The following is a 14,100-nucleotide window of genomic DNA, read 5'->3' as shown; positions in this document are numbered from 1 at the left end:
TTTCTGGTATATGTAAATGTCTAGGTACTGTTTACAAAGTTATCTGTTGCAATGATATTTTAAATTCATTAGATGCTCTATTTGCAGAGCACTCTTTGTTTTTAAATAGTACAAACACGCAAATTTCGGTACTGCTCGGAATCAAATTTTATCAGGGTCAGAACTATTTATCAACTGTCTAGGTCCACTTGTCAACTGTCTAGGTCCAATCGTCTTTTTTATCCGTTAAATCGTATTCTATTCAGTCTGTCAAAATTTCAACTATCCAGTCATCTTCTACATCTGTAAAATTGTCTTCTTCTTTTCCGTCTGCCAAATTGTCTTGTTTTCCTTCTACCAAAACGTTAATTCAATCTGTCTCGGTCAATTCTCTACTTGTCAGATCATCTTCATCTTCTATATTGGGCAAAATAGTCTTTTTTCCGTCTGTCAAATCATGTTGTGTCGATCAAGTAGTCTTTTCTCGTGTAACTGTTAACAAAATACTTGCGTTTTAATCAAATGACCAAAAATATTTAGTTTGAAATATACAATGTACCTTTTTGAACCAGTTTCTTCGATTTTATTTTTTGTTACTCTTCTTGAACATGTTATAGTGTCAAAAGGAAAACAAACAAATAAAAAATAACGAACAAACCGTGTATTGCTTTTAAAATACAAAAACATCTTTTTACATTTTAGTCCAAGTTAACTGGATAATTAAATAAATTTAAAAAAACACAGTTCTTTTATTTTATCTCTGCCGGCTGCATCCAATATTGTCTCAAACAGTGGCATTTATCTTTCCAGATGTGGCCTATCCATTACTTGTGACAGACCCATTGTTTTTTTAGCCAGTGGGAAATTTTACGCGAGGTTTATTAATTTATGTGTCTTTTTTCATCACGTCGCCGCAATTTTCACTAAAGAGTTCAACACGAGTGATAAATTTGTTTTTGACGTTGTGTTTGCATACGTCGGTCGGTCAATTGTTTGTTGTGGTATCGGGAGAAGGCTTTTCCTGTTGGAAATTTGTGGTAATGAAAGTGGTTCAAAGCAAGAGTTTTATATAATTAATAGGTCACGTTGATCTAGAAGAATTAAATATGTAGTCTTATTCTTCTCTAGGTTTCTCTTCTGTCCAAAATTGGATACTGTCACGGCTATTATAGTGTGTTTTCCTAGTGTGATCTCTATAGTTCCAAAAACAGACCATACTATACAATAGAATAAAGAAAACGTGAATATAAATAAAAAATGACATCCTCCGTGAAAGATAATGTAATAACTGTTTGTATGAAGGAAAAAATACCACAATAGAAAGAAATATGGACACTGTCGGCTAATTTTAGTTCTATATCATTTTAACTCTCAGTCCAATGTTGAGTAATCTTTAGAAAAAAGACGTAAGTCAAAATCAGTGGACCTCTCTCCTCTGTATAATTCACAGTTAGTTTTGAACGAAAAGGGAGTTATGCACAATCCATACATAATAAATTAATGTTATACAAACAAATACCGCCACCAGTATGTACTTACGAGTGCCAAATCTAGGGCTGTAACTAACCCTAGTAATATTTAAATCATCCAGAGGTTCCAGAATTAAGTATGTATTAAAAAACATTGTTGATTCATCTTGGTGCATTAGAAACGCTGACATCCATAGGGGGTCATGTAAATGGAAGATATTCATAAAGTAATTAAAAGGCAATCACTAGACAATCCAGTTTATCGGTAACATCGGGTTAGAATTTTTTTTTTTTAAATAATAAAGCTATTTAAATTAATTTAGTACAGTGTTAGTATAAGGATATCACATACAAAACTAAATTTGATCCAGGTATGGGTCACACAAGGGAAGAGCTGGAACAATAATGGGAGGTCAAGGACTAGGGGAACGTAACGATAGAGGGGATCGTCTAAAAAAATTCTGCCAAGAACAAAGTCCAATAATCACAAACACGTTGTTTAAATTACCTATGAGATGGTTATATACATGGCGCTCATCAACAGATAAACCGGAAAAATTGTTAAGAAACCAAATCGATTATATAATGATTAAAGAGAGATATTGTAACACCATCAAATCAGTTAAAACATATCCAGGAGCAGATGTCACATCAGACCATAACCCACTAATCGCTAATGTCACGCTTAAGCTTAACTGTATTAGATAACCCCAAAAAACTCCAAAATTAGATATTGAAAACTAAAAGAAGCTGATATAAAAAACAAGCTCCAACAAAAAATAGAAAAACCTACGAGATAAACCAACAATGGGAAACATTAAAAAACTGCCTCCTCATTCCATGCAAGGATATATTACAAAAACCGATAAGAAAGAGAGACAAGTGGATGACTGACGAAATACTCGGCAGGATGGACCAAAGAAAAGAAGCCAAGAACAAAGACAGTCACAATTACAAAATCATTAACAATGAAATCAGAAAACAAACTTACTATGAGGAAAAATGTAAAGAGATAGAAGATCTTTAGAACAACTACGACCTATTCAACCTACATAAAAAGGTTAAAGAAATGGCAGGGCTGAAAAAAATGTATCACAACGCAACTATTTTAAATAAAAATGAAAATATTATAATAACGACTGACGAAAAGCTAAAACAATGAAAAGAATATATGGAAGAGCTCTTCGACGACGAAAGAGGAAACGTACCAGACATATCTTTCGAGGACAGAGAAACATGTATAGAAATTACAAAGTAAGAAATATTGTATGCACTAAAGAATACCAGAAACGGAAAAAGCTTAAGGCCAGATCAACTGCCTATTAATATCCTTAAAATAATAGAAAATAAGTACATATATGTCCTCTTGAAGCTTTTTAATGGAATTTATCAATCGGGTGACATACCAAATGAATGGTTGACCTCAACATTTGTTTGTCTCCCAAAAAAGAAAAATGCTAGAGAATGCACCGACCACCGCATTATAAGCCTGATGTCTTACACACTTAAAATGTTTTTAAAGATCATCCATAAACGCATTTACCAAAAACTTGATATGGATATTGAAGAAACCCAATTTGGATTTCGTAGAAGCGTAGGTACCTGTGAAGCTCTCTTTGCATTCAACGCACTAATCCAGAGATGCTTGGATGTGAACCGTACAGAATGTACGTCTGTTTCATAAATTACAACAAGCCTTTCGATAAAGTCCACCAAATAAAGCTAATGGACGTTCTTAAAGAAAAACAATTACAATCTAATGACCTTTAAATTATAGTATATCTATATTATATTAAGCAGGCACACATATGCATTAGTAAACACACATTAGAAGAGTTCAAAATTAAAAGAGAAGTGCGGCAGGAGTGTGTTTTGCCACCACTAGTGTTCAATACACACTCTGAAGAAATTAGGAAAAGAGCTCTTAAGGGAGAAACAGCAGGAATAAAGGTCAATGGAGCACCAATTAACAACATTAGATATGCGGACGATATTATCATAATAGCAGACATCCTGCAAGACCTCCAAAAACTAATGATTTTCCTCCCATTTGGTATCCTTTTTTAGTTTTTACTTTTTTTAATATTTTATTCATAATCAGGTTGAACAATAGAGGACTCAGGGAATCTTCCTGTCTTATGCCATTGCCAGATTCAATAGGGTCGTTTAGTTCTTCTTCTACTTTTACTCTCATTGTGTTACTTTGGTAGATATTTTCGATCGTTTTGATTATTTCTAGAGGTATCTCTGTTGTGTACAGTAAGTGGATAACGTCTTTTAATTTGACCCGGTCAAATGCCTTCTTAAGATCCACGAAACATAGATATGCCGGTTTGTTTTATTCTAATGATTTCTCTTGCACTTGTGTTATTATAGATATAGCGTGGGTGTATGATCTTCCAGACCTAAAACCTTGTTGTTCTACTAGTGTTATAATTTCATTCAGTTTTTGTAAGTACCCATACTACCCATATTATTGTCGACGATAAATATTGGTGTATTTATAATTATTACTGAGATATTTGTTATTCAGTGAGTTTTTTCAGTTAACTAGTAACTTTCAGTTACTTCACTTAAATTCAGAACTCACAGAAGAACGTAACACTACTGTTTTCTCTATAATTTTACTTGTCGATAAAAAACTGATAATGTGTATGAATTCATATACAAAACGTTTCCAATGAAGGGACAAAGTAGCAACACATCTCACAAGTAATCTTGTCATTTTGTTTGATATTGTATAAATGTGTATATATGTGTAACACCAATGACTTGGAGTCTCTATTTTGTTATATTTCACTACACAATTCATCAAAAGCACCGTCGGAACCGTTTCTCCCCGGGAGAATTTTTATAACATGCTGAGCACAATTTTTTCCATAAATCAGGCAAATCTATCAAATGAGCAATCTTTGGAATAAGTTGCCTGATATATGGTAGTAGTAAAAAGGGAACATAAATAATAATAAATCTTAGGCAAAGTCTGCTCTGACTTGAGAGAGCTTCTATCCACTTTGGCGTGAATGCCAAATTGTGTTACCGGACGGAATGAACAAAAGTTTTAGTGAAAGGAAAAATGAGGGCATTTTCAGGAGAACAAGATAAACGCCTTACTATAAAGCGCCGGCGAAACACTTATAAATATGAAAAATTTATCAGGCGTTCTTTGTAAATTAGTAAATGGATTTTCAACTATAATAAAATGCAACAAGAAGAGTAGAATTGTTTTCAATTTTATTTTACTTTATTACTATTTTTATGAATTTTAACTATTTATTATCTTTATGCTCCTGTTGAACATTTTCTAATTGAACATTGTAATTTTTTTTTCAGTTTCTCCCCACAGCATTTTACCCTACGCTTTAATAAAATCAATGATTTGTATATAAATATTTCTTTTTTCCTATATTGAGCATTAATTAACTTTTCTGAAAATATATATTCCTAATTTTATCCTTTTTTGCCATTACACTCGTCAAGCTAAGCTTTCTCGTTTTCGCTACAGGCATTCGTTATTTTTTTAACTGCCCACCGTTCAGTTCCGTACATCATAGATGATTTTATTGCAGTGTTATACAATTTTCCTTTTCATTTAATTGGAATTTTTCTATAGCACAACACACTACTCACTTCCTTTCATTTTATCTATCCTGCCCTAACTCTACTGCATCTCCATTTATTTTCCTGTTCAACTGTAATACCAAGCAAGCAATTTGATTAAACCTGGCCTGTGAGGCTTGTTCACCCTTTAAAATAAGTTCACCCTTTCTCCCTATAGTACTCTAGGGGCACTATATCAGCAACATTATCTCCATGTTGGAGTCCTGGGTAATAGACGTAATGCTTAAGTGTACTTAGGTTTAAGTATAAAATACATATTTCTTTAGTTACATTTACAGTTTGAGCAAATATAAATAGTAGCAGTATCCGTTTCCGTGTAGTCTGCATGAGCCCAGAGATCACAGATACGACATCTCCACCATAATTCATTTGATCCAAACTTCGAATATCCTGCACATAGTTCTCTTTCTCGTGTTTGGTGTGCTTTCACGACATAAGTCTTCTTCTTGACTACTTTTTCTGTTTTTATCTCAGTAGCTCCAATTGTTCGTTTAACTTTCTCAACCTCATTCTTCTTTTCCCTTTTTGTTCCTTATTTTTTAATTGTTCTTTTAATGGTGTTCATGTTAAACTGGTCGAGTGTTGAGTTCGCCTGCTTCTGGTTTTTGTTTAATTACTGACTGGTAGTGCTGGTAGTTCTGGTAAAGATATACGAGATAAGCTTTCATTTTGTAGCTGCACAGATTTATCCTTATCGTCGCTAAGATCAATGTATGATACTTCCTATAATTCTGATTCAGATAAAGAATCTTCTAATGATGGTGCTGCTTTTGGTCTCAGTTTTTAATTTTGGACTTCACTGGGCCCTGGTAGTTCATCTAGGGGAACTGGTGTTGGCGATGTTGTTTGATGTGTATCGGGCAGAGAAGACACATTATCTTGATATTGTTTAACTAATGGAATAGATATTAATTCTTCTTTACAAAAAAAAAAAATCGGAGTTGAAGGGAAAGATCCCAGTGGATCGAAAAACATTTACAGCCTTCTCAACAGATGCAGTCCTATTAAAGGGATTTTTAACAAGTTCTGCATCGTCTGTTGTAATTATTTTCTCATATTTTTTTTGTTTTGTATACTTGTCACATTCTTGGTAGTAAGCTGTCTTGAATGGAGAAAAAACCGTGATATCTAGAGGCTGGAGACGGTGGGAAGTGTTCGGTGGCAGTGAAAGGAGATTTATTTCGGTGTCGCGACAAAAATTGTAGGAAGTCAGACTTGAATGCATTGTGTGGTTATCTAGCACTAAAAGAACTAGATGGTCTTTAATAGCATTAACATGCCGCTGAAAATATTTAGGATGACCATTTTTGTCCAAACCATTAATCTGATTTCTTCTATAATTAAACATAGGTGGAATATATTGATGTGAGGCACTGAAAGCGCATACTAGCATCGTGGTTTGTTCTCTTTTGCCACTGCTAATTGCACCAACTTGTTTCTGGCCTTTGGCAGCAACAATTTTACATGAAATATAAAGAAAACTGATACCCGTCTCATCAACATTAAAAATTTAATGACATTTAAATTTGTAACGATCACATAGAGTTACCAAGTTTTTGTAAAATATCTTTAGTTCTGCACAATTAAAAGCAGTAATTCTATTCAAACTTGTTGCTTCTGGTTTACGAAAACTGAGTTCTGGATAACAGTGCATAAATGAATAAAGCCAGTCTTTTCCACACATTTTTGTTGCCATTTTAAATGGATGTTTAATTTTGTTCTGCTCTGCAAATTCAAAAATCATTTGACGTATGATACGGGACATAAGGCCAAAAAATGCCTTCGAGAGTTCTAAAATTCTAGATACAAATTCGGATTCCTCTTCTTTGGTAAAGACAGCTTTTCGTCTTAGTGTAATTCTTTTGGCCTCGAAACGACCTCTTAATTGGTCTTACAATGTTCCATAAGGAATGTTGTAAAACTTGGAAACTTTTGATTTTTTTATTCCTCTTGGCCCCCACTAGGTGGAGTTCTACAGGGCTCAATTTTAGCTCCTACATTAGACACAATATATAATAGTGACGAATACCTGCATTTCTATAGTGGCGTAGAAAAGAGCGAACGAGCTAAAAGGGGAGTGTCTATAGCAATACATCAGAAACTGAAAAAATGTATTAAATTATGGCAAGAAATAGATGAAAGAATTATCCTCATGGAAATTAAGAAAAATGGCCATAAAATAGTGGTAATTGGAACATATGCACCGACGGATGACTCAAGGGTTGACAGCAAGGAAGAGTACTTTAACAAGTTAACAACTGTTCTAGCCACAATTAATAAGAAGAAAGAAATTTGGATCTTAGGTGATCTTAATGCAAGAACTGGAAAGAGCTCCAACAGTGAAATAATAGGGAGATATGAAGAAGACATTCTGAACGACAATGGTCAAAGATTAATAGATTTTTGCGAGGCACATTCTTTGAAAATATTAAATGGTTTCTTCCCCCATAAGAATATACACAAATTTACATGGACGCAGCCTACCAGGAATTTAAAATCAATAATTGACTATTTCATTCAGCGTAAAGATTCTAAACTAAAAACGAAGGACGTGAAGGTGTTTAGAGGGCCAGAATGTGGAAGTGACCACCATATGATTATTGCAAAAGTAATGGTGACATTTAAGAGAGAACAATCAAGTCACAAAAATGATGAAGTAGCAGACATAGGAACAACCATAGAAAACATAAAATATAACCTGGAAAGCTTTAAACAAGATTCGACAAAGTTCTTATATTAAATTAGAATAGCTCAGAAAATAAAAAATATAGAAACAAAGGACTTAGACCCTGAAAGTCTGTATGAGGTAATTAAAAAATATATTCATGAAGCGGCAAATGAAGCACTGGGAAAAGTTGAAAATCGGAAAAAAGGTAAACCTGAATGGTTGTCAACGGAACTAGAAGAGAAAGTTCTCAAGAAAAAACAAGCATATCACATATGGCTTCAATCCAAAGATCCTCAAGACAGAGAAATATACGCTAAATGGAATAGAGAAGTTAAAAAAGACGTGGATAAGGTGAAAAATATAAACTGGGAGGCTAAGTGTGATGAACTGGACAGATTTATGAGTGGAACAAAAGTGGCACAAGCTTGGAAAACATTAAAGCAGTTTAGGAAAAATGAGAAAAATGAAGACATTTCTCTCATAAAGTTAAATGACTGGGAAGAATATTATACGAAACTGCTGAAAGAGGATCGAGTAGAGTACAGATGGGAAAAGATAAGGGAATTAATAGACAAAAGAGACGAAAGACAGGAAATCCCTTTAATAACATTATCTGAATTGACGGAAACCTTAAAAGAGGTTAAAAACGGAAAAGCCGCAGGGCCTGGAGACATTCCCATAGAGCTGGTTAAATATGAGCCGACTGCACTTTTAGAATTAATAGTAGACCTTTTCAATAAATGTATGTGTGTAGACCAGGAAATTCCTAAAGATTGGAATAAATCTTATATAAGCTCCATATATAAGAGAGGGAATAAAAGAGACTGTTCCAATTATAGAGGTATTAGTGTGACGAGATCTGTGGGCCGGTTGTACGGCAGAATATTAAAGAAGAGGGTTGCAAGACAGATACAAGATATTGAACAACAAAGCGGCTTTCGTACCGGGAGATCCTGCCTTGATAATATATTTATCCTACGACAAATAATTGAAAAGCGTGTCGAAAGAAGTAGAGAGACCCATTTGGTATTTATAGACCTTGAGAAAGAATATGATAGTGTCCCGTTAAAGAAAATGTTTGAGGTCCTCGAAAGGTCCGGATTGGATTCGACGTATATCCGAGCGATATATAAATTGTACGAAAATGCAGTTAGTTGTGTAAAAATTGGAACCAGAACCTCAAATGAATTTAAAGTCACTAAAGGCCTAAAGCAAGGATGCTGTTTGTCACCGACACTCTTTAAAACATACGTCCAAGAAGCATTGAGGAATTGGAGAAATAAATGTAGATTTATGGGCATCGAAGTGAGACAAGAAACTCTGTATACATTGTTGTTTGCAGATGATCAGGTGGTGGTTGCAACCGATGAGGAAGATATAAATTATATGAATCGAAAATTATTTGAGGAATATGCCAAATGGGGGCTTACTGTAAACATAAACAAAACAGAATATTTAAAAATTGGAGGAAATATCACAGATCTGAGGCTTGAAAATGCAGTCATAAAAGGCTGCAACCAGTATAAATATCTAGGAAGCATCATATCAGCAGATGGCAGAGTTAAGATAGATGTACAAAACCGAATAACCCAAGGGAAAAAATGCATCCGAATACTGAATTCATTACTGTGGTCTAATAAAATAAAATTGCATACCAAAATTCGCGTATACACAGCAATTGTAGAACCAATTACCACATATGGTGCCGAATGTTGGACGATGACAAAGAATGAGCGAGATAGAGTAGACGTTGTGGAAATGGATTATCTTAGAAGGTCATGTCGAGTATCGAGAATGAAAAGAATCAGGAATGAGGAAATACGAAACCGTACAGGAATTAGAGATACTCTTTCAGATAGAATACAAGGAAGGCAATTACAATGGTATGGTCACGTGATGAGAATGGAGGAGGAGCGGTGGCCAAAGAAAGCCTTAATGTATGTTCCGCCAGAAAGAAGGAAAAGGGGAAGACCACCAAATTCCTGGAGAAGAGAAATTACAAAAACAATGCAATCTAGAGGCTTAGAAGAGGGAGATTGGAGAGATAGGAAAAGATGGAGGCTGAAATGCGGGAAGCGACAACCGCCGTAGGACCCCCGTTATATGATGGTGATATAATAGTGACACCTCTCACCCCATACACAGGTCAGAAACTATTTTGCTATATGCCGATGATGCGGCACTACTTACCGTAGGTACCCTCAAGGGAATGCAGATCTCCATTTTAGGATTTGTCCTTCAAAAGTTCCCAGTGGATTGTCATTTTTTTGAGGAGGTGTTCAAGTCTCTAAGCCATATGTTAAAACTGTTCTTCTCAGAGTTTTATATATTACAGTTTTGTCTTTTGGACATATTTTTTTTAATTTTAGTTGCTTTGACATTGGAAATTCAGCAAGAAGGATTTTATCCTAATTTCGTTATAACATATTTGATGTAAGATATATTTTGTTTTCTGGATATTTATTACCGTTCCTGGTATTTTGAAATAATTTCAAACGACAAAAAAAGTTTCAAATGATATTAAAATTTTAAATTAAAAGATAATAAAAATAAACAAAAAATTATAATGCTATGTTTATAACCAAAAGGTTTCTAGGCAGCTAAAACCGGGAAAGTTGACTATGTTTATAAAGTAAGTACACCATCCAAGCAACAAAAATGTGTCGTTGTAAAGCAAGAGCAATATAATACGCGTTCTAAAACGTCTTTAGCGAAGGGTTTTGCTTAATCTATGCAAGAAACATTACCCAGAAACGATCTGTGTTGTCGTGAAGTTTTAATATAGCGACTACGTCCCATTAAAGGTTTTGATGGCATCCAACCTTTCTCTCGAACATTTATCCCGCGCTGTTTATTAATGTATAAGGGTCCATTCAAGACTGAAATTAAGATTATACGGCCTTGTGGAGTCTATACTTCGGTAATTGATACCATTTCCCCTACTAAATGGGCTGTTAGGAGTATTATGAAACGTATTTTGAGGGTCCGACCCGACTGCGTTGATCGGCCTAAGAAAATCGTTGAATACACTGTTTTTATTTACTAGGCCGTATAAGAAACAACTTCTAGCCGTTATCTTTATTTATGTGGCGATAAATACAGATAAGATTCTGTAATATAACCGCTAAAATAATCAAAGTATTGAAATAATGGACATTTTCCTTCCTAATTAGAATAATATTCCTAATAAAACAACTCATCTTGTCACAATTCAATATCTTTATAAAAACTTTGATTCTTTCTAATCTTGATGTCTCTCCTTTCAGAAATTACATATAATGGCTAATTGACTGCTTTTCCAAAAAGTTTACCTTCGACTACAGGTACATAATTCACACAAGATCTATTCTTCTTCTTCTTTTTAAAGTGGCATCTTGTTTCGACGGTTAAAATCATTATTATCTGAACTCTGTTCATTGCTACTCTAAAAAGCTGGTTAGAGTCCAACTAAACCACTCTCTGAGATAACACAGCTATGAAATTTGTCGCCTTCATACACTACGCTTTTCTAAAATCTTTCCCTTTATGATATTCTAACATAGTCAGCATAAGTTTCTGGAAAACTGATAATCCAAAACCCTGGAAAGTTACATATAATTGAAAAAAAAATGGAAGACCACAATCTTACGATACTGGGACTCTCAGAAAACTCACTGAAGAGGTAAAGGGCATTTTAAAACAATTGCTGGCAACGTCGTCTATTTTTCAGGCCCAGATAACACAAGTACAGTTCAAGTTAATACAAGATAAGTTCAACTTAATCTAAACGACTGCGTAATTAGGTATAATACTGTTGATGACAGGATAATATCCATTAAAATAAGAACATCCACTAATACCCTAGACCTTGTCCAGATTATACGCTCCTACAACAGCTGCACAAGAAGAAGACATTAACAGATTCTATGGTAGTCTAGAAGAAACTGTTAGCGCTATTCCAAATAGTGAACTAATCATAATTTTAGGAGACTTTAACGCTAAAGTAGGGTCATCTAATAAAAATATTGAAGAAGTGCTGGGCAAAAATGGATTGGGACATAGAAATGAGAATGGCGACCGTCTAGTGGAATTCTGTGAAGAACAACATCTTACAATTACAAACATGTTCTATCAATACCATCCACGGATGGAATACCATACACATGGACATCATACAGATGGACGAACAAAAAATCAAATAGACTACATTCTAATAAGATCAAGATGGAAGTCGTCGGCCATCAACTGTAAAACATATCCTGGCGCAGACTGTGGAAACGATCATCAATTCCTGGTATTGAACATTTGACTTCGTTTTAAAGTCCCCAAAAGAAGACCCACAAGAAAAGTCATGTCTCTAAACCCATCAAAAATCAATGACTTCCAACCAAACATAGAAGAAGCTCTTTCTTTAGACCAAGTAGATAGTGGTTCTAAGAGCAGTTGGTTCTAGCTCAAAGACTGTGAGGCAGCGATTTCTACGGGCCGTAAGCCGTGGAAATCCGATAATACATGGACTGTGATTCAACGCAGAAAAGAACATAAAACTAGATACAGAACAAACGATAAATACAGAGCGTTATCGAAAGAGATCAGAAAAAAAGGTACCGCAAAGACAAAGCTGATTACATCTCTCAAATATGCAGAGAGATACAGGAACATGGCTGTCGCAATTAACCGAGGGATTTATTTTAAAAGATCAAACTCCTTACCAGACAATTTAAATCTCCAACGTGGTCTTTAATAGATAAGGACGGTAATCTAAATATCGATAATGACGAAATATTGAAAACATGGCGAAACTACTGTGGCGAGCTATATAAAAATAACGAGGTACCAGCAGAAAATCAGTGGTCCTCTGACTACCCTAGAGAACCTACCATCTTACTACTAAAGTCAAAGATGCAATAAAATCGCTAAAGAGAAATAAATCCCCAGGCATTGATTTTAATAGCAGGTGAAATACTACAGTGTTACTAGGTAACAAAGGATTACATAATATCATGCATTCTATCTATGTTGTTGTTTGGAATTCAGAAAAATGGCCATCTAATTGGTGTACCTCAATTTATATAAATAAATAAATAAATAAAACTTTATTCATCGTTGCAGATTATTTACATAATATAGGACACGTCAAAGTAAAAAGAAACGTTACTTATTAAACAAGACTATCTATACAATATAAACATACACATAAATATAGAAACAACATACAACATATCTAAGACATAAATAAAACATGACTCGATGAGATAAGTCTTCAATTTATTCTTAAATGCCCTATCATCATCTGCTTCACTTTTTAATTTGGATGGGAGCTGATTAAAAAACCTTACGCCGCTATAATCAGGGTTTTTTTCCAACATAGAAGTGTAATGTTTAGGAGTCCTAAAGAAGTATTTTTTTCTGGTAAGATAATTGTGTACATCTGAATTTGATTTCAATCTATTGATATTAGCTTTTGTATACAGAATACTTCTGTATATAAAAATTGAGGGAACAGTGATTATTTGATATTTTCTAAAATGCTCTCTACACGTATCTCTATATGGTAAATTAAAAATCAAGCGAATTATGCGCTTTTGGACTATATATATATATATATATATATATATCCTGCTAAACAAAAAAAGAACTATTACCAGATATGAAAACTACCGCACACTGTCACTAATAACGCATGCAAGTAAAATCTTGTTACATATCATCAAAAACAAATTAAAAACCCATCTACGTTACCAAATACCTCAGGAACAAGCGAAGTTTGTAAAAAGTAATGATACACGAGAACAAATCCTGAACCTGACACAACTCATTGAAAAGTCTAGAGAATTTCAAGTACCTATGATAATATGCTTGGTTGACTACCAAAAGGCATTTGATTGTGTAAGCTGGATAAATCTGTGGTCCATTTTAATAGAAATGGGCACACCAATGCACCTGTTGACACTTATTAAAAATCTGTACCAGTCCAATATAGCAACAATACGACTAGATCTAAAAATCTCAAACAAATTCAAGACCGAGAAAGGTGTTAGATAAGGATGCGTGTTGTCACCTGACTTTATTCAACTTTATGGTAAACATGTCATGAGGATGGCTTTAGATGCATGGGCCGGTGGAGTAACAGTGGCTGGTAGGAAAATCTCCAATCTAAGATTTGCTGACGCGAGCGCCAAAAAATTGATGCATTTGCCATGTGGTGCTGGAGAAGAATGCTGCGCAAATCTTGGACAAACGTTTCCATTCTAAACCAACTCGAGATTAAAAAAAAGGCTGTACACAATACGTCTGCAACGTATTCTGCAATTTTTCGGTCACGTAACGCAAAGGTGACGATATTTTGAAGAGACTAATTGTTTCTGAAAACGTTCCTATCTG

At 34.4% G+C, this 14,100-nt stretch overlaps 1 protein-coding gene across 9 annotated transcripts in view; it reads left to right on the top strand.

Annotated features, from left to right (window-relative positions):
* Window positions 1-14,100, top strand: part of kek3 (leucine-rich repeat, immunoglobulin-like domain-containing kekkon 3 protein) — a 680,415-nt gene that overhangs the window by 215,507 nt on the left and 450,808 nt on the right. The gene's annotated exons all lie outside the window — the stretch shown is intronic.

The sequence above is a fragment of the Diabrotica undecimpunctata genome, chromosome 9 (genome assembly GCF_040954645.1).
Source record: "Diabrotica undecimpunctata isolate CICGRU chromosome 9, icDiaUnde3, whole genome shotgun sequence".
Classification (NCBI taxonomy): domain Eukaryota; kingdom Metazoa; phylum Arthropoda; class Insecta; order Coleoptera; family Chrysomelidae; genus Diabrotica; species Diabrotica undecimpunctata.
Note: the sequence above shows the minus strand (reverse complement) of the source record. Positions and strands in the feature narration are given on the sequence as shown.